The following is an 18,897-nucleotide window of genomic DNA, read 5'->3' as shown; positions in this document are numbered from 1 at the left end:
TAATCACTTCTTTAGTAGTTTTTCTTTTTATTTTATACCTTCATCGTCTTTTACTGACATCTTGGGTTTTTGGGATGTGGAGAGACAAACCTGTGTTTGTCCTCCTGTGGTTATCCGGAAACGCCTGGTGCTTTTTGACGAAAACATGATCACACACAAAACAAAACGAAGACAATGCCTATCTGTATTGGCAGACAGCACCATCCATAATGTATCGAGTTAATAAAGCGGCTTATGGTTTATAAATTACAAAAGTGTTACAGGATCTCAGTGAAGGTCTCTGAGCAAGAGTGAGAGGACACAATTCTTCTTGAGTTGAGAAAAACAATTGAAGAGGCAGTATACCATGTGGACTAGAGAAAAAAATAAAGGGGGAGCGTGACCAGTGGACTTAGTGTCTGTGGTCCAGGTGAAAATGACGCAACCCCATCATGCAGCCGTGATCAGTGACCGTTCTGGACGTGGCCTCTATAGATGACAGACACTTGCCATCCCGAAGCGAGCTCAGCAGATGCTCCTGCTAACATAGTGACCCTCCCTTGAAAAGAGGTTAAACTCTCCAACGAACCCAGAAGTCCTCCCATAGTGACCCTCCCTTGAAAAGAGGTTAAACTCTCCAACGAACCCAGAAGTCCTCCCAGCCTGCGCCCCATCTCACTTTGCCCCTGAAAGAACAGGCTCACTTTGTATTTTTCTGCAATGCAGTAAAGCTGCAAGAGCAGCTTCAAGATTGCCATCCCCTTTCCCGAGGAAGTGAACGTTGCCACTCTCTGTGGTGGCGGATTACGTTGGAGACATCAGCCAGGTCTACTCTGTGGGTCCGAAACAGCTACGCACCTGTGATGGTTTTGTATCTAAAGACGAAGCTGGGAGTTTCTTGTCACTCTGCAAGTGTGGCTGCCATTTAAGTAAATCTCTCAGCATCACAGATGAGGACTCCATTGTAACAATGATCTGTCTCCCTAGACCCAAGTGAGATAGATTAGGACAACTGTCCCTCTTGAAAGTTTTATTTCTAGTTTGTCTTTATTAGCATAAAGCTCTTAGTTCAACTATGTAATTAAAATTTAATAATGGGCAACTTATAGGAAATCTGTGAAGCTGGCAGTTCAGCCTCCGGCCGACAGCATCTTCAGCAGGCAGGCAGGATAAATCTGCTCACGTACGCCCGTGTCCTGTTAGCTGCTTCCGCACATTCACTTTCCAGAAAACATAGGATGCTCAGTACACATGCAGACGTCAGTGTCTGCCCTTTGAAAGAGATAAATTCACGCTGGTGAAGACAGGCCTGAAAGACTTACCAGAGGCGGCCAGGAGGGCCCCCGCGCGTCTTCCTGGGATGTGTCCCTTCCAGAGGTGCTCCGGATCCACAGGGACAGCCCCCCAGGCTACGCTTTCTCTGCTCTTGGAAGGGGGTCCTGCTTACAAACTCCAGTCAAATTTCTAGTCCCAGATGGCCCCCAGCGGAGCTCCAGATGACTCCCACACTTAGCAGACGAATGTGGGCACTTCCCGAGCCAAGATGACAACTGGGCTCCCAAGGGTGGCTCTGTAAATGTCTTTGTCTTCTGGTGTCTGTCGTCTAAGGAGAACTTCAGTTAATGATCTGTCTTGAGAAATTATCCTGGTGAGGAAAGGTCTTAGGACGAGCGTGCCTGAGTCTAAAGCCGCTGATCATTATCGTGTACCAGATAGAATAGTTAGCATCCTCTTACCATGAGAATACATGGCAATGTTATATTTCTGCAAAATACTCTCTATCTTCCAGATAGTGGTGACTCCCATTCAGAGAGTAATGCTATCCATTAGCCTATCATATCACCCACTGCAGGCTCCTGACAACCAGCACGATAAAACCACATTTCAGCACACTCAATGCGTCTGGCACTTTTGCCACTCTTCAATGATGAGTAAGTTGCTTGATGAATTTACCTTATCCCTTTGCACCTCAGTTTCTTCATCTGTAAGATAAGGATGAATACCACTCCCTACTTCACAGGGTTTTTGTGTGTATGTGTGAGAATGGAGATAATACAAATAAAAATGTGTTTATTTCTGCCTTGTACAGAAGTGCAGAGTTAACATGTAGCACATGTGACTATCATTATTATTTTGTCAAAATGTCCCAAAGAAACCAAATTCACAGCTGTATTAATGCCTTCTGTTTTCAAGTCATGGCGGGTGCTGTGGGATATCACAGAAACACAGGACACAGACCGTGCCTTCAGAGCCCCTTGTCCAGGTGAGTGGGCCCGGTACTCCCAAATGCGGTCAGATGCCAACATAGTGTTTACCTGCCACCAAAGAGAAACCCAGAAGCAAAATCACAAGGGAAAAGGCGGTTACCCATGCACTGTGTGCTCTGCACAAATGATCACACCTGCATTTTCAGTTGGCCAGGGTGAGGGAGCGCCTCCACTTCTAGCAAGACTTTCTAAGCAACTCCTTTCCTCCAGTGTATAAGATCCTCATTGTGTTTTGTTTCATTTCAATTCAATATTTTAACTTATATTTATGGCCTGTGATATTGATAAATACATTGATAATGTCATTTTAAAATCAGACTATTATAACGTAAGCTCAGGGAGAGAGGGAAGCAGCCAAGATCATGTGTTTTAATTCCATTACTCTAACAAATGACAATGCAAACATTACAATTGTTCCTTTGATATTGTTTAGAAGCATGTCCCACATGTATACATGCTGTGTTTAACAAAATATTAATAAGGGTGTGGATTGAGCCTCTTTTTGCATAACATTTTGCTCTAGGAGTCCTGGTCCTCTCTGCATGTTTGTGTGGTTGCCTATTGGTCTAGGAGGTCACCTCTGGCATTGTCTGCCCTTCGTGGACATTTAGGTGGCCCCTGGACCCGTGCCAGGCACCGTGAGTACCTCTCTGCCCTTCTAGCTGAGTGAGTGGGGCATTCATTCAAAGTGGACAGAATGGGGTCTTCAAGAAAATCTGGCTTCTCCCACTTTGAGGTGTGTGGGGAGCTTAGGACCTGGTGAAGCAGCGGATTCCAGCTCAGCATCTGGGGGGAAGATGGGGTTCTATTTCTTACCACCCCCAGGCGACGTCAGTGTTCTAATCCCTGGACCACTGTTCGGGCAGCCAAGGTCTGGGTCACATCAAAGTGTCCTGGACCCCACTGGTCATTTCCCAGTGCTTATTTTCTGCAGTTTCTCTAACAAGAGGCAAGTCAGTGTCTGAATTCTGGAGACCATCAAATACAGGAGCTTTCTTTTGCTATTGCTCCAGCTCACTCCCTGTGTGGCCTCTGCTGCCCTTGGGGTACTGGGGATTCAGTCTCAGTTGTCCCACTGCCTCCTCTCCCAGGGTCATATCTTGATGATGAGGGAGATTCCTAGGACCCAGGACAGTGTCGTCAGACCTCCCAGGAGCCTCTTCTGCCCATCCCCAGGACCCTCCAGTTTGATGACCACGCAGAGCCTCTCTCCTCTCAGCCACACAGGCTTCCAGAAACTTCAGACAGGAGTTAAGACACAGAGTCTCATGAGACTTCGGTGCCATCTGACTGGTCCCTCCTGAAACCATGAATGGGGAATGGCGAGAATAAATATGGAGGAATACTTGCAAAATATCCCAACACCTTAGTTTATCCTTTAAAATGTCAAATGGGGTAAAATAGTTCTGTGTAAGAATCGAGGGAGCCAGTTTTTCATTGTGCTGCCCTCATGCGCGTTCAGGGGTCTCTTCCACCCAGGAGGTCCCTTGGGCTACTTGTATTTTTAGTAGAGATGGGGTGTCACCATGACCAGGCTGGTCTTGAACTCCTGACCTCAGGTGATCTGCCCGCCTTGGCCTCCCAGAGTGCTGGGATTACAGGCGTGAGCCACCACACCCGGCCAGTCTCAGGTAGTTCTTTACAGCAATATGAGAACGGGCTAATATAGTGCCTTACCCCGAATCTGCACAGCATTGTGTGTGCATGAGGTCACCCAACTCACGCTTGTTTTGGGCCCACAAGGCCATGGCTTTCCCCTTCCGCTGCCATCAGGGCAAAGTGGGTTCACTTCTGCTGGTGACCTGTGCTTGCCCAACCAAGGGCACTGAATCCACGAGGCACAACCTGGGCAGCGTTGTCAGAGCAGGCTGGGGGGAGGGTTGGGTGACCCAGCCTGGCCCTGCCTTTGACCCTGCTGGGCCACTGCTCCAGTTCCCACCACGCTCAAGAAAGCCCCTGCTCTACCTGGAGCAGATTCAAGCACTGGTTCCAGACTCAGAGATCTTGCTCCTCTTGAATGGGATTTTCTCTGCGTTTTAGATTAAACCATTTAATCATCTCAGCCTCTTAATGAAATGGCTGTGAGTTATGTCAGTCTTCAGAAATTATTTACAAAAATAAAAAACAACTGTCCCAGTTCCTAGGGCCTTGCTCTCTCCACTCCCAGTAGCTGTGAGGGTCCAGCAGGTAGCAATTGTGGGGGCAGAGCCTGTCCTTTTAGTTCAGCCTCAGGAGCCTCCTGTGGGGGAAAGGACAGGTATATGTCCTGCTCACACAGATAAGGAAGTGTCTCACACCCAAGGGCCTGATGTTTCACATCCGACAAAACTCCAAAGATTGGGACGCTTCGCTGCCTCTCCACGGTGCCAAAAATGAGGGAGGTAGTGTAGCTCAAGGCCTGACTCCTAGTGCACCGCACGTGTGTATCCACCACAGAAATCAGCTGCCCTGGAGCTGGCTTGCAGGCTTGACCCTAAGCTAGTCCTTACATTGAAGGGATGTGCATAACCCATAAGTAACACACCGAGGTTGTAGCTTCTCAGGTCCCAACATATATGGTCATGCCCAGGAAGGCAGCTCTAAGCTGGGTGCAGAAGCCATTGGAGAATAGCCCTTCAGCCAGAGAGGAGAAGGAGGAGGAGGAGGAGAATGAGGAGCACATAAGGAGGAGTGGGGAACTTGCTTCCACCTTGGTTTTCTGAGACAAGCCTGAATTCCGAGGGCGGCCATGGCCTGCTCCCATCCCTGCTGGGTGAAGCCTTAGCTCTGCACGTCTGGGAGCAGTGCCTTCTAGCCCCATCTAGGCCAGTGGGATTGGCCGTGTGGCCATAATCCAGCTGATCTGAATTTCACTATATTTTAATCTGTAATATGGAATGATTTCTATTTGCCAAGCTGAGTACATAGGGTTCGGGTGAGGAGTGATAGGATCTAAATGCACTTTGAGAAAGGAAAGCTTTATGCTCCTGCACCCTGCCAGAGTCAGAGGGGTGATCAGGGCTGCTCTGCCACAAGCTATAAAGGAAACTTCCATCCAAAAGAATCATTCTGCTAGCAAAACACAGACACGCACACAGCTGAAACAACTTCCACGCATAGTGTATGATTTCCTATTCTCCGCACAGAAAGAAAGGACAGATGTGTTAGCAGAGGATTAGTGTTGGAATAATTATGTTAGCTAAGACACAAATGGGCTCCCATGCCAGCTCCAGTTTTGGGTTCTCACTGAATTGAATTCTCAGAGGGGGTCCTGCTTACACATAATTGTGCCTCAGAGCTAGAAACAAGGAGGCTCTATTTGATCAACTAGCTGGAGGATTTGAAAGGTAACCCTCTCATTCCAACTGCTTTTCTAAATATAACATCCTCAGGGGAACCCACCCTTCTGGAGGGAAAATATTAAAGAGAAAGAAGAAATAGGTAGAGAGTCAACAAAATCCATCTCCCCTCTGCATAGTCCCCACCCTGACTTCTTTTAAGTGTTGTTGGAAAACCTCCTGCCCCTCACTCTGTCTTTCTCCCTTCCCCTCCCACTCCACAAGCACAGTTTTTCACTTTTTATCTATATATACAGTGTCTATAAATCAGATATTTTGGTCCCCAAATACTTCAGTGTTTACCAAGAAAATAAGATGCTTTCCAGAAAAAGCCAGCATTTTTGCAGAGGTGCACCCACACTCAAAAACACACGTGTGCCGGTGAGCTCTTGCCTGAAGTGGGCCCAGGCTACTGGGGCTTCTGCGGACCCCTGCCTCTGCCCAGGTCCCCGCCCCCCTCACAGAGTCGACCTCAGGCCTGGGCCATGCTCTTCTACCAGCTCCAGCCATCGCCCCACCCACAAGCAGGCCTGCAGGCAGAGTGGTCAGCATGGCTTGGCTCTCAGGAGATGGCATGTGGCTGGAGGGTGATGTTAGCCTTGAGGGCACGTTTTAGTAAGAATCAGCCCATGACATGCTGCCCCCATGCTAATTTGAGATAAGACTGCCAATCATTTCCCCCTTTCTTTCAAAACTTTTCCTTTTTGTTACTGAAAGATACGTTCATTTAAAAGAGGTGGCTCATGTTTCTGACCCTCAGATATGGCTCTGAAAGAATTGTTTATGTTTATGGGTTCAGTGAAACACACAAGAGCCTGAAGGAGCTGAAGCCTGGCTTCCTGCTCCCCACCGAACCTGGGAGCAACAATGTTTTTGGAGAAACAGGGGGTCCAGCTGCTCAGCTGGGTAGGGGTGAACCAGAAGACCAGGACCCTGACTGCCGCCCAGAGACTAGCTGCCTGCTGCAGCCCTGCCACTCTCCAGTTAACAGAGGTGAGGCACCTGCATTGCAGGGTCAGAGCACACAGGCATTCAGTATTTTCTTCACTTACATGAATTGGAATTATTGCAAGTCTTAGGCAACTCACAACTTGTACAACCAGGGCTGCCCCCAGTGATGTGACACCAGGTGAGGAAGGAAATGGGTGGATCATCCAACAAACAAGCATTTAGGTTTCATGATCTGATGTGGTTTGGCTGTGTCCCCACCCAAATCTCATCTTGAATTGTAGCTCCCACAATTGCCACATGTGGGAGGGACCTGGTAGGAGGTAATCAAATCATGGGGGTCGGTCTTTCCTGTGCTGTTCTCATGATAGTGAATACATCTCATGTGATCTGATGGTTTTATAAAGGGGAGTTTCCCTGCACAAGTTCTCTGCTTCTCTTGTCTGCTACCACGTGAGACATGCCTTTTGCCTTCCACCATGATTGTGTAGCCTCCTCAGTCACATAGAACAGTGAGTCCAATTAAACCTCTTTCTTTTGTAAATTGCCCAGTCTTGGATATGTCTTTATCAGCAGCATGAAAACAGTCTAATACATAATCAGTATGTGCTTAACTGATACTGCAGACAGTAAGCCAGTGGGTCACCTTTTAAATCCACAGGGAAACACACTTCATCCCTGCAAACCCTGAGAAGGAAGAACATCTGTGCATCTTCCCAGAGCTTTCGTAAGTCCCAAGTGTGACCGAGTGATCTTTTTAAACAAGTTTAATATGAAGAAATACTTATTACAAACAAACAACTATTAGAAACAAAAGTTTGGGCTTCATTGAGACATTCCTTCCATGAAACAGAAATGAGGGCACAAAGCCCAGACTACTGCCCCTGGACTCTAGGGGGCAGCCAGGGCCTGGGCTGGGGCTGAGGAGGGCCTGGTGCCTCTCCTTCCCTCTCCTTTCCCCTCAAAGCGCCTCACCCTTCTCTAGACCTTCTTGGAGTATTCCCTGTGTAGTCTCCGATGCCACAGCCATGGCGACAGCAACTTCTATTACTTCTCTCTTCATTTCTTTAACAATCCCACTTCTTACAGTTTTGCAGTAATAGCACAACACGTTCACCTACCTTTGATGTTTCCTGAGATATCCAGTTCTTAGTTGGGGTGGGGGAGCATTTCAGCTAATGTTTCAGAAAGTATTTCAGTTGTATGAAAATAGTATCTATCCTTAATCAAACCAATTTTTGACCAAAAATTACAAGAAATTGTTGCACTTGCTTTCTGCATTTTGGACTAGAAACACTAATAAGGCTCTAAATTATTAAAAATACACTAAATATCAAAATAGGTTTTGGATGCATGTGCATTCAGCTTGAGGCCCTTTGCAGCCCAAGTCAGCCGAGTTTCCCCATGCCCACATCTCCCATGTGGGCTTCTTGTTCAGCTATCGAGGCATTTGTCAGTGGTGGAATTGAACCTCCCAGAACAAAGTCTTCACTGAACCAATCAGGCAACCCTGAGAGGGCTCACAGAGGTGCTTGGGGGAATCAAGGACAAGTGAAAATGTAGGCCCTGGCCTCCAGGAGTGGCCGAATGGATGGAAACATCATTAAAACACAAGGAAGGCCAGGTGTGGTGGCTCACACCTGTAATTCCAGCACTTTGGGAGGCCGAGGCGGGCATATCATGAGGTCAAGAGATCGAGACCAGCCTGGCCAACATGGTGAAACCCCATCTCTACTAAAAATACAAAAATTAGCTGGGCATGGTGGCATGCATCTGTAGTCCCAGCTACACGGGAGGCTAAGGCTGGAGAACTGCTTGAGCCTGGGAGGTGGAGGTTGCAGTGAGTCGAGATTGCACCACTGCACTCTAGCCTGGTGACAGAGTGAGACTTAAAAAAAAAAAAAGAAAAAAGAAAGAAAGAAAGAAAAAAACAAGGACTAATACATTCAATGCCATCCCAGATATCAAGGCTCCCCCATCTGTGGAATGTGGAGCTAGGACCGGGGCTCCCCAGAAATGAATTCAGTTCTGAGCCATTGTGAGGCCTTTGAGATTGCTTGTTAACAGAATGCACAAATAAATGAATTAATCAATCTATTTAAGTGTTAGCTTTCACAGAGAAAATAACTTTAGATAAATTTTAAAGACCGAGCCAGACCTCCACGGCTCAACCCTAGAAAAGTTTAGAGTTGGCATTTCTGTGCAGAGGAGAGAGTGCCAGTGGCTTCTGGACTTCGGGGGTGGCATTTGAGGGCCCTATATGATGATCTGATGAGATCTGGTACAGGCCAAGGAAACAGGTGAGTGTAGACAGATAGTGGAGGTACTTGAGCTATTTGGGCAGCTTAATGTGGGATGTGTGTGTATATATCATGCTAATTACAAGTTTGTGTACACAGATGCTCCTTGACTTACCATGAGGCTACCTCTTGATAAACTCATTCGTAAGTTGAAAATATCCCAAGTAGAAACGCATTTAATAAACCCAACCTACTGAACATCATAGCCTAGCATAGCCTAGCCTACCTAACCATGCTAAGAACACTGATACTAGCCTACATTTAGGCAATCACCTAACACAAAGCTTACTTTGTAATAGTGTTGAATGTCTCATTCAATTCATTGAATACTGGACTAGAAGTGAAAAATAAAATGGTTGTATGAGTGTTTGAAGTACGGTTTCTACTCAATGTGCATTTCTTTTTCACAATTGTTAAGTTGAAAAATCCTAAATCCAACTATCATAAGTTGGAGACTGTATTTTCATTACTGATCTGTGCTTCCCCTTATTTCAATGACTTAGGAAGATGAACATAGACACGTGAACTTCCGGCCTCTGCACCAACACATTAAGAGTGTGTGTAAGGTTTCACTCCCATCCCTACAGCAAGAAAATCTGAACAAACTGAAAATCAGTGACTTTCTTTAGACCCATCAGTAAAGTACATTTGTAAAGAGAGAGCACATATAGGAAGTCCAGCTCAGATGGGCTTACCCGGAGCAGGGGCCCCAGGATCCATGAACTGTAGAAACTTGTAAATAGGAATTATAGTGAATTTCTGGAAGCTGAGAGTGAGAAGCTCCTGGAGGACTGCAGTCTTGAGGAGACCCCACATTTTAATGATTTTTACCTCCAGCAACCTCATTAGGTTCTGTATTATTCCGTTTATGCACTGCTATAAAGAAATACCTAAAACTGGGTGATCTATAAAGAAAAGAGGCTTAATTGGCTCACAATTCTGCAGGCTGTACAGGGAGCATGGCTGGGGGTGCCTCAGGAAACTTAAAATCATGGTGGAAGAAGAAGGGGAAGCAGGAACATTTTACATGGCCAGGCAGGAGGGAGGGAGAGAGGGGGTGAGAACATGCTCACTATTGTGAGAGCAGCAAGGGAGATATCCACCCCCATGACCCAGCCACCTCCCACCAGGTCCCTCCTCCAATACTGGGGATCACAATTCGATGTGGGATTTGGGTGGGGGCACAGACCCAAACCACATTAGATTCTCACAAGACAAAAATGAGAAAGATTCCCTCATGGTTCTGGGTTCGTTTTTGCTTTGTGCCCTGAGCTGCTGGGATATATTCTGTCTCCCTGCAGCCCTGAACTGAAATAATTGGGTAAATCATGTATGTACAGCTCACGTTTATTTCAATGCTTAATATTATAAGTGTTTTGGTCTTTAGCAGTTGGATGATGGTTTTAGTGACAGGAAATATGCTGTAGGACCTTAACCCTGCTTTACATCAATTAGCCTATGGTACGATTGGCTTCATTAGGCATCGTTTTTTAAAGTTGCATTTTCTAAGAATCTATTGATGACACTAAGTGAGGACCTCCTGTACCTGCTGGCCTTTGTATATCTTCTTTGGAGAAATGTCTATTCAGGTCTGCAGTCCATTTTTCAAATGGGTTATTACTTATTTTGCAATTGAGTTGCAGGGGTTCCTTATATATTTTGATTTTTTTTTTTTTTTTTTTGAGACAGAGTCTCCCTCTGTTGCCCAGGCTGGAGTGAAGAGGTGTGATCTCGGCTCACTGCAACCTCTGCCTCCCGGGCTCAAGTGATTCTCCTGCCTCAGCCTCCCAAATAGCTGGGATTATAGATGTGCACCACTGTGCCTGACTAATTTTTGTATTTTTAGCAGAGACAGGGTTTCACCGTGTTGGCCAGTCTGGTCTTGAACTCCTGACCTAAAACAATCCACCTGCCTCAGCCTACCAAACTGTTGAGTTGGGTGTAAGCCACCACATCCGGCCATTATTCTGAAAATTAATCTCTTGCTCAGTGCATGGTTTGCAGATATGTTCTCCCATTGTGTAGGTTGCCTTTTCACTCTGCTGATTGTTTCCTTTCCTGGGATTGATCCCATGGATATGACACCAAAAGCAAAGGCAGCAAAAGCAGAATTAATCTGAGTGAGACTAAATCAAACTACAAATCTCTCAAAAAAAAAAAATAAAAAGAAGGCATAGTGGTATTTCAAAGTGGATTTACATTAGTTAACATGCCCTTGAGAAAAGTCTGGGACAGCTAGTAATTTTTTTTTTGTTTTTGAGAAACAATTTCACTCTGTTGCCCAAGCTGGAGTACAGTGGTGTGATCTCGGCTTCCCAGGTTCAAGCAATTCTCATGCCTCAGCCGCCGGAGTAGCTGGGATTACAGGTCTAGGTCACCACGCCCAGCTAATGTTTATTTATTTATTTATTTGTTTGTTTATAGCGATGGGGTTTCACCATGTTGGCCAGGCTGGTCTTGAACTCCTGACCTCAAGAGATACACCCTCCTCGGCCTCCCGAAGTGCTAGGATTATAGGTGTGAGCCACCACACCCAGCACAGTAAATATTTTTAAGAGAACTGAATGCTAAGAGAGGAAATAAAATATAATCTTATAGTACTTCTGCCAGAGAAGGCAGAAAAGGGGGTGGGGTGCAGAAACAAAGGACAAATGCAACATCCAGAAAAGTTACAAATATGGCTGATACTAATACAAATAAATCAATAATTATTTTAAATTTCTATGGTATAAATACAACAATGAAAGAAAGAGATTGTCAGAGTAAATAAGAAAACAAGACCCAACTAAGAGTTGACCGTAATAAACCGACTTAAATAAAATGACTCAGATAGGGATCATTTTCCTACATCATGCTAGGCAAAGAGCCTGAATAGATATTTCTCCAAAGAAGACATAAAAATGGCCAACAGGTACATGAAAAGTTACTCAACATCACTAATCATCAGGGAGATGCAAATCAAAACCACGATGAGATACCCCCTCAGTCCAGTTAGAATGGTTGTTATCGAAAAGATGGGATAAAAGGTGTTGGTGAGGATGTGGAGAAACAGGAGCACTTATACACCGTATGTGAGAATGTAGATTGGTGTAGCCACTATTAACAAAAATAGTATGAAGATTCCTGAAGACATTACAAAATAGAACTACCACCTGACACAGAAATCCCTCTTTTGGGTATATACCCAAGGGAAATGAAAGCTATCCATGACCACATGTTCACTGCAGCATTTTTCACAATAGCCGAGACATGGAAACTACCTAAGCGTCCATCAACTGATGAGTGCTACATAGTAAAAACGGTGCAATACAGTAGAATATTTCTCAGCTTGTGCAAAACAATAGCCATAGCCAATAGTTATTCATAATTTACAACCCAAATAAAGGAAGAGCTCCAGATAAAGGGAGGCAACAAGAACTGGCTTAAAATTGCAGAAATTACATACAAATATATGGCATTATAGTCAATGCATTCTATTATGTATTGCATGTTATATATTATACTACATATTACATACACATGCACATAATGTATGTACAAGTTTTATAGGTTGTATATATGTTTATGGGAGAAACCTCTGCATTCATCCAGCCTGTTTCTGCAAATCCAGGACACTCAACTGCTGACCCCATGCTGCAGGATGCTGCCCTGAGCTGATAGGACCATGACTCCTGTAATTTTACCCCCCTCTTGCTCCCTGATTCGATATGTTGGGCATTGACAGAAAATTTGAACACATGTTTCTTCTGTAGATTTTGACAGAGTGCTGTTATTTCCTGTATGAGAACAGTTCAATTTCCTGCTCACCATTTCAGTCTCTCGTACAGGGAATGCGGGATAAAATCTCCTAGCCACCCTGAGTGTGGTTTGAACCCTGAAGATGTCTGATTAAGGAAGTGATTGAATCCATTCTTTCCACCCCAGACTTCATGTTGAAATGATTACTCATCTCTCTGTTCATAAAGCCTATATTGCATGCTGGGGTTTGAAATCCAGAAATCTAATTAAAACCTCCTAGTGCTTTTAACACTCTATTGCCAAGCAAGATTGGTTTTACAAAGCACAAATTCTTGAGCCTGTCTGTCCACTCACTAACAAGCAGTGTTTGGTGGTGGTTAGTATTCTGCAAAGAGCCTAGAAGTCTGAGAATCATTTCCTAGCTGTGGAGAGGAGGCGGCTGGACTTCAAGAGTCTGAGACTGTCTGGCCTCTCCTTGGTTCGCTTTGCTCTCTGCAGCCTGGCCCAGAGTCCAGCCTCCCTATTGGTCACCCCGGCCACACCTCGGTGTGTCCAAGAAGGTCACTTGGGCCAAGTGTTTCTGTCCTGGGATCAATCAGAACCTTAAAAGCTGTAGGTGAATCCCAAGGAATAAATGTTTTTTCTAAGATGTCAGGTGAAGCCCTAAACAGCCCTTGAAACTCACTTAAAATGTCTTTTCAATCCTGTAAGAAGATGGCTGAGTCCTGTCAGTCTCTGATCTTGCACGCAGAGACCAGATGTCCTCCTTAGGCTTCTGCAGAAGGAAAGAACAAGGACCCCAGGTTTGTAGCCTCCAACATGTGGATTTTGGCTGATATTTGTGCAAAACAAACTATGTTGTATGGCACGTATTCCTGAGTTCTAAATAATCTAGTAGGAGTCTGGTTTTTAGGTTTGTTAAATTAGCCTGAGCTTCACTATAACCCTGCAGAACAGATCTCCTTCCCATTTCCTAGGAAGGAAAACTGCAAACTCACGGCTTTATCCAATGGAGCGGTATCGATACAGACATGGTAGGAGTCAGTGTCTGGTGCCATGTTGGGGGGTGGTGTAGATATTTACTGTGGTGACTTGACCCCATTGCAAACTTTCCAGTTACCAAAGTTACTTTACACACTGACAATGACTGAACGATGACAGACTGTTCATGGGACCCCAAAGGACATAGAGGGTGAGAATTTCCCAGGCTCTTTTCCCATCTTCCCAGGGAAGTGAGGAGAGTGAGCCATGTGAGTCTGGGAACTGCTCAATCTACAAGAGCCCCTGAATGGCAGCCCAAAACAGCCTCAGACATCCTAGGTCAATGGAGTATGAGTTATTTCTGATAACAAAATTCAAATTTTAAGGTGAATCCTTTAAAATCTCGGCAGAAAATGAAAGCAGTAGAAGACGGGCTCTAGTTATTCGTGTTATTTGTATAAGAGCAAAATTCACAAAAGCTGCTCGTTGTAAACACATAGAGCCTGTGCATTGTCTGTGGATCACATCGTAGAGAAGATTCGACGGACTCAGTGGCCTTGTCTGAGCTGTTCTATTGGTGGATGGTGTTCAGCATCTTGTTCACACAGCTCCATGTCTGTGGCCCCTTCTGTCTCTGGGCCGATCCTGGCCCTGGTGCTTGGTGGCGGTTGGTTCAAGGTGGTCAGCAGACCAGAAGAAACAGACATGGTGACGTCGTGACTCCAGGGCTGCAGCTACCCCACGGCCTGGGCATCAGATTTCTCGGGGAGCGGGACTGCAGGCAGGGAATGCGCTGAGCACACATGTGCCCTGGAGACACAGCCCCCCTGCAGAGGTTCCAGAGGCTGACAGTCTGTGGGTGGCAAGTCCTCGGACCCCCAGGCTGTGCAGATCCTCAGCCCCAATGGTGCTCACTGAGCTCTGCCTGCCTGGCCTTGGGTCCTGCCCGTGGAGGAGCCCAGCTCAGCCACAGAAGGGCAGGGATGGGAGCACCTTTCCCCTTCTCAGAAGCTAAGTGTGCCCTCCTACCCGAAATGCCAACGGCCCTTTCCTGCAGGCTGATGGCCCATTTGTGAATGGAAATGCAACCAACTCTCAGAAGAATCGCCACCAACTGGGAAGCGGCTTTGACATCTCTGCAGAAGACACCTGTTGAAGAAAATTCCCAGTTGTCATCCTGGTTAAAAGTATTTTTATTTTTCTAGCTTTGCAGGACTCTCCCTCCCTTTTCTTTTATTTTGAATTTCCTACTTACTTCACAGTGTTACTCCCTCCATTTTAAAGATAGTCAACTATGCAATAAGGCAAAGGGGCCACAAGCCTGGGGGTGATGCTGGCTCCAGAGGATGGGAGCTGGGGATCCGGCTTGCAGGCCTTTCCAATGCCCCTGGTGACCGTGACCCACAATGCAGAGATCCAGACTTATGCGCAGTGATTCTGTGACCCGGGGTAGCTCCCACAAGGCAAAGTGTGGCTCTAGGTCACTAGTGATGAGAGAGGCAAATCCGGTCAAACACAGCTTCACGACGGCATGGGGAGCCCGGAACTTGGAAATGTGCAGCTTCACAGATATTGTTTTCAGCACCTTGGGGAAGCTTGATTTTCTTTTTATTCTTTGCTAGACTAGTGACAATCATATTTTCCTTTTTTTTTTTTTCCAAATTAATGGTTTCTACCTTTCAAATTTCCTTGACAAATAGAATTTCGAAAACTTTTTGAAGTTCAAAATAGATTTGCCATTATTTTCTTGCTCTGTGATGACAAAATAAACCACCATTTATTCATAAGTAGATAAGGGACTCCGTAACAAAAATGCAGCGTGGAGACGGAACCCCAGACTAAAAGACATTCACCTGTAGTAAGTGCGTTTTCCTCCATGCAGCGCACACCTCATCTTCCTCATTTCCCTCACTGGTGAAGCTCTGTCTGGCCCTGGTCCTGGCACAAGGAACGGAATTTGAGAATCGCTGGGAGGTGAATAGAGACCAATCACCAAAGTGGGTGCAGAAGCAGAAACTGGGTGACTGAGAAGAGCTTTTCCACTTAGGGTGAACTCCTCAGAATCTCTTCCGTCAGCCCTGGGTGCAGGATGCTGGACCTGAGAGCAGGCCTCTCTTTCACTCCCGAGGACAGGGGGATCCAGTGGCCCCTCGCAGATGAGATGGCAGGAGATCTGCTTATCAACCTGCCCAACTGCCTGCAGATAGTTGCTGCCACAGGGCCATTCTCACTGAAACCAGGGACCGTTCCCAGGGCGCCTCCTCACTTCATCTGCAGGCTGAGAGGCAATTAACAGGAGTCCGTCTCAGAGTTTCTGGAGCCCCGGCCACGATGGCGGCCACCTCATCCCCGGAAAGGACGTGCCGGGGGCGCAGTCAGAAGTGAGGAGCAGCCGTGGTAACAAATCTCATCTGTCGCCCTCATCTGCTGAGATCTGGGTTCCTATCCCTGTAATAATCCAAGAATTGTTTTTCCAATTTGGTTCAAGATAGGCCACTAGCAAGTTTCTGTTCAATCAACTAGGCAAGAGACAAAATCGTACCTAGTGTCTAAGCTTAGTAACTGCATCTAGAATTTTTTGGTAGATGCACAAATGTGTTAATAAATTCAACTCAATCTAAGATTATTTTATTTTTGCTTGTTTTCCTAACTCATTTCAACATTGACTCTCCAAGGTTTCGCTGAGATAAATTATGAAGATCTTGCAAATTACTGTCCGAGGGCACATTGAGGTTTGGTTCAGTTTGTATGTTTGGCCACAAAGAACATGTATAGAGCTGGCATCCGTACAAAAGCAAACGTCTCACACAAAATCCTAACAGGGCCAGGAAGCAAGGCAGGAATGGCTGGACCAGAAGCAGCGGGGAGGCTGCCTCCCCTGCAGAAGGGGTCCCTGGGGCTGGGGGCTTGAGGGCTCTCTGAGTCACCCAAATTCTCCTGTTTATTACTTTTCCCTGTGGGCTCCCACTCTCTTTTGACCAGGGTTCTGATGCTCACAGGAGAGGCCTGGCAGACTGACTTCCAGTGCCACTGCCAGTGCTGTTCAGCATCTGCAAAGCCATGCTCAGCGCCCTCAGCATGAGGCTGAGAGAGGCTGGGACACCCAGGCCCTGTCTGGATGGTCCTAGGTTCCCTAACCCCACCCAAGCCAGGTAGAGTGCATTTTGAGGACTCCCTTCTCTTCAAGTCATGCAGCCCTGCAGCCCTAAATCTCTGTGTTCTTTATTCTACCTGATGCCAACGTCTCGCCTTTGATTTCATTTCAGGTGGCCGGAGGTTAAAATTTAGTAGGCTGTTCAGCTTCTGTGGACCATGGCCTTCTGGTGGCCACCTTTTGGTCCTCAACAGTCCCTTGCCTGCCCAGGCCCGAGAGCCTGCCCAAAGCTCCCTTTCCTGCCAAGGCTGCTGCCTGTGCTGTCTCCCGGTGCTTACCTGCATTCCTTGTCATAGTTGCAGCAGGAAACACCCCAGCTAGCTTAAGACAGAAGTAAATCACACTATTAGTCTAGTCCATTGACAGAGTGCCAGCGATGGTCGCAGAACGGGCTGGGCTGTCCTGGAGCCAGGAGCAGCGTCCTCAGCACCCCATGGAGACAATGCTGACGCCCCAGGTCCAGACGCTCGGAACACCTGTGCTGCTGAACTTTGGACAGCTCTGGCCCCTCACCCTCCGTGGAGCCACGTCCACAGTCTGCCCTTGACCACATCTCCAGCTGCTGAACTGTTGCTCATCTGAACGCCTGCTTGGAGGGACAGTCTCCACTGCCCAGAGTAGATGTGGGCAGGGCAGGGGTTCTGTTCAGAAGGACCTGGGTGGCTACAAAGCCCAGCAGATCGATTCCCCCACAGGTGACCACTGTGGGCTAGGGACAGGTGGGTTTGCTCAGTCATAAAGATCAGAGACCAGGCCACAGAACAGGGTGTGACCCAGTGCTGCAGAGACAGGACCAGGAGAGGGCACTTGATGTGGGGATTAATCTGGAGCAGGATTGGATGCAAGCTGGGGAAGAAATCAGGGGCATTGACAGTGCCAGGGGGTGCAAGACGCCAGGAAAAGTCCACCTGAATTGCACAAGGAGGTTGACATCGAGGGGCATTGGTGGCTCACTGAAGCCGCAGTGAGGCAGTGCTGGGGGCATGTCTTAGGGATAGAAGGGTAACTGGGAGGTGGGAAACATCCTTAAGAGTGACCTGAGGCCAAGCAAGGCTGCTGGTTACAATCGGTCATAGAGTTCCTGTTATTTTTTCTCTTTTTTCTTTTTTTGAGATGGAGTCTCACTCTGTCGCTAGGCTGGAGTGCAGTGGCGTGATCTCGGCTCACTGCGACCTCAGCCTCCCAGGTTCAAGCAATTCCCCTGCCTCAGCCTCCCAAGTAGCTGGGACTACAGGCACGTGCCACCACAACTGGCTAATTTTTTTGTGGAGATCGGGTTTCACCATGTTAGCCAGGATGGTCTTGATCTCCTTATCTCATGATCTGCCCACCTCCGCCTCCCAAAGTGCTGGGATTACAGGCATGAGCCACGGCTGCTGGCCTAGAGTGCCTGTTAAAATGCACATTGGCCCAGAGACGAATGAGTGGTTACATACTGGGGTCCATCCACAGGAGGGAATACGATTCAGCCTTACAAAGTTAGGAAATTCTGCCTCATGCTACAACACACGTGGACCCTGAGGACACGATGCTGAGTGAAATGAGCCAGGCACAAAGAGAGAAGTGCAGCAAATACCTAGGAGAGGCAAATCCACATTTGGGGACGCAGTCTGGAGACTTCCATGTTACATGCTCCAATGCAGATCTGCAGCATAGCTCAGTCTTTCTGGCTCATGTGGAGTTGTCTGTTCCTTTCCACTGCAGCTTCTTGCTTATTCTTGTTTTTATTTGTTTTGTTTTGTTTTGGTGTTGTTGTTGTTTGTTTTTTGGGGGGAGGCATTCATTTTTTTAAATACATTTTAGAGCATGTTAAATATATGTTGAAATGATACTGTCATTATTTTCTAGAGTTTTCTTAATCCTCTTCTAATAATAGGAAAATATTTGTATTTTCTTTAGCCCAGTACATGGTGTTTTAAATGGCCTTTTCCTATTTCCTTTCATGGTGTTGACAAGCTGAATCCCATCTTCAGCTCTGGATTTAAATAGAAAGTTGTGCAGGCATTTGGAGAATATCGCTCCCTACTTTATAGAAAAAAAGGCAGACAACTTTCTATGGGAATTGCTGGGGCTGTTGTGGGCAATGATCGGAGATTTAACTTTGGATTTGGTTACTTTATTTTGATGCAATGGAATAAAAACATAGCTTAAAACTGATAACTCCAGGAGTATAGGATTTGAAACTGTTCTGATAGAAAATATGTTTTACAGGG

At 46.5% G+C, this 18,897-nt stretch overlaps 1 long non-coding RNA gene across 1 annotated transcript; it reads left to right on the top strand.

Moving 5' to 3' along the window:
* Positions 1 to 1,790: 1,790 nt before the first annotated feature.
* On the top strand, positions 1,791 to 13,980 carry LOC134732706 (uncharacterized). The gene is made up of 3 exons (XR_010116128.1): positions 1,791 to 1,910; positions 2,173 to 2,242; positions 13,917 to 13,980. It is a non-coding gene; the product is annotated as an uncharacterized lncRNA (long non-coding RNA).
* Positions 13,981 to 18,897: the final 4,917 nt, after the last annotated feature.

This window comes from Symphalangus syndactylus, chromosome 16 (assembly GCF_028878055.3).
Source record: "Symphalangus syndactylus isolate Jambi chromosome 16, NHGRI_mSymSyn1-v2.1_pri, whole genome shotgun sequence".
Classification (NCBI taxonomy): domain Eukaryota; kingdom Metazoa; phylum Chordata; class Mammalia; order Primates; family Hylobatidae; genus Symphalangus; species Symphalangus syndactylus.
This window is presented reverse-complemented; position numbering and strand designations above follow the sequence as displayed.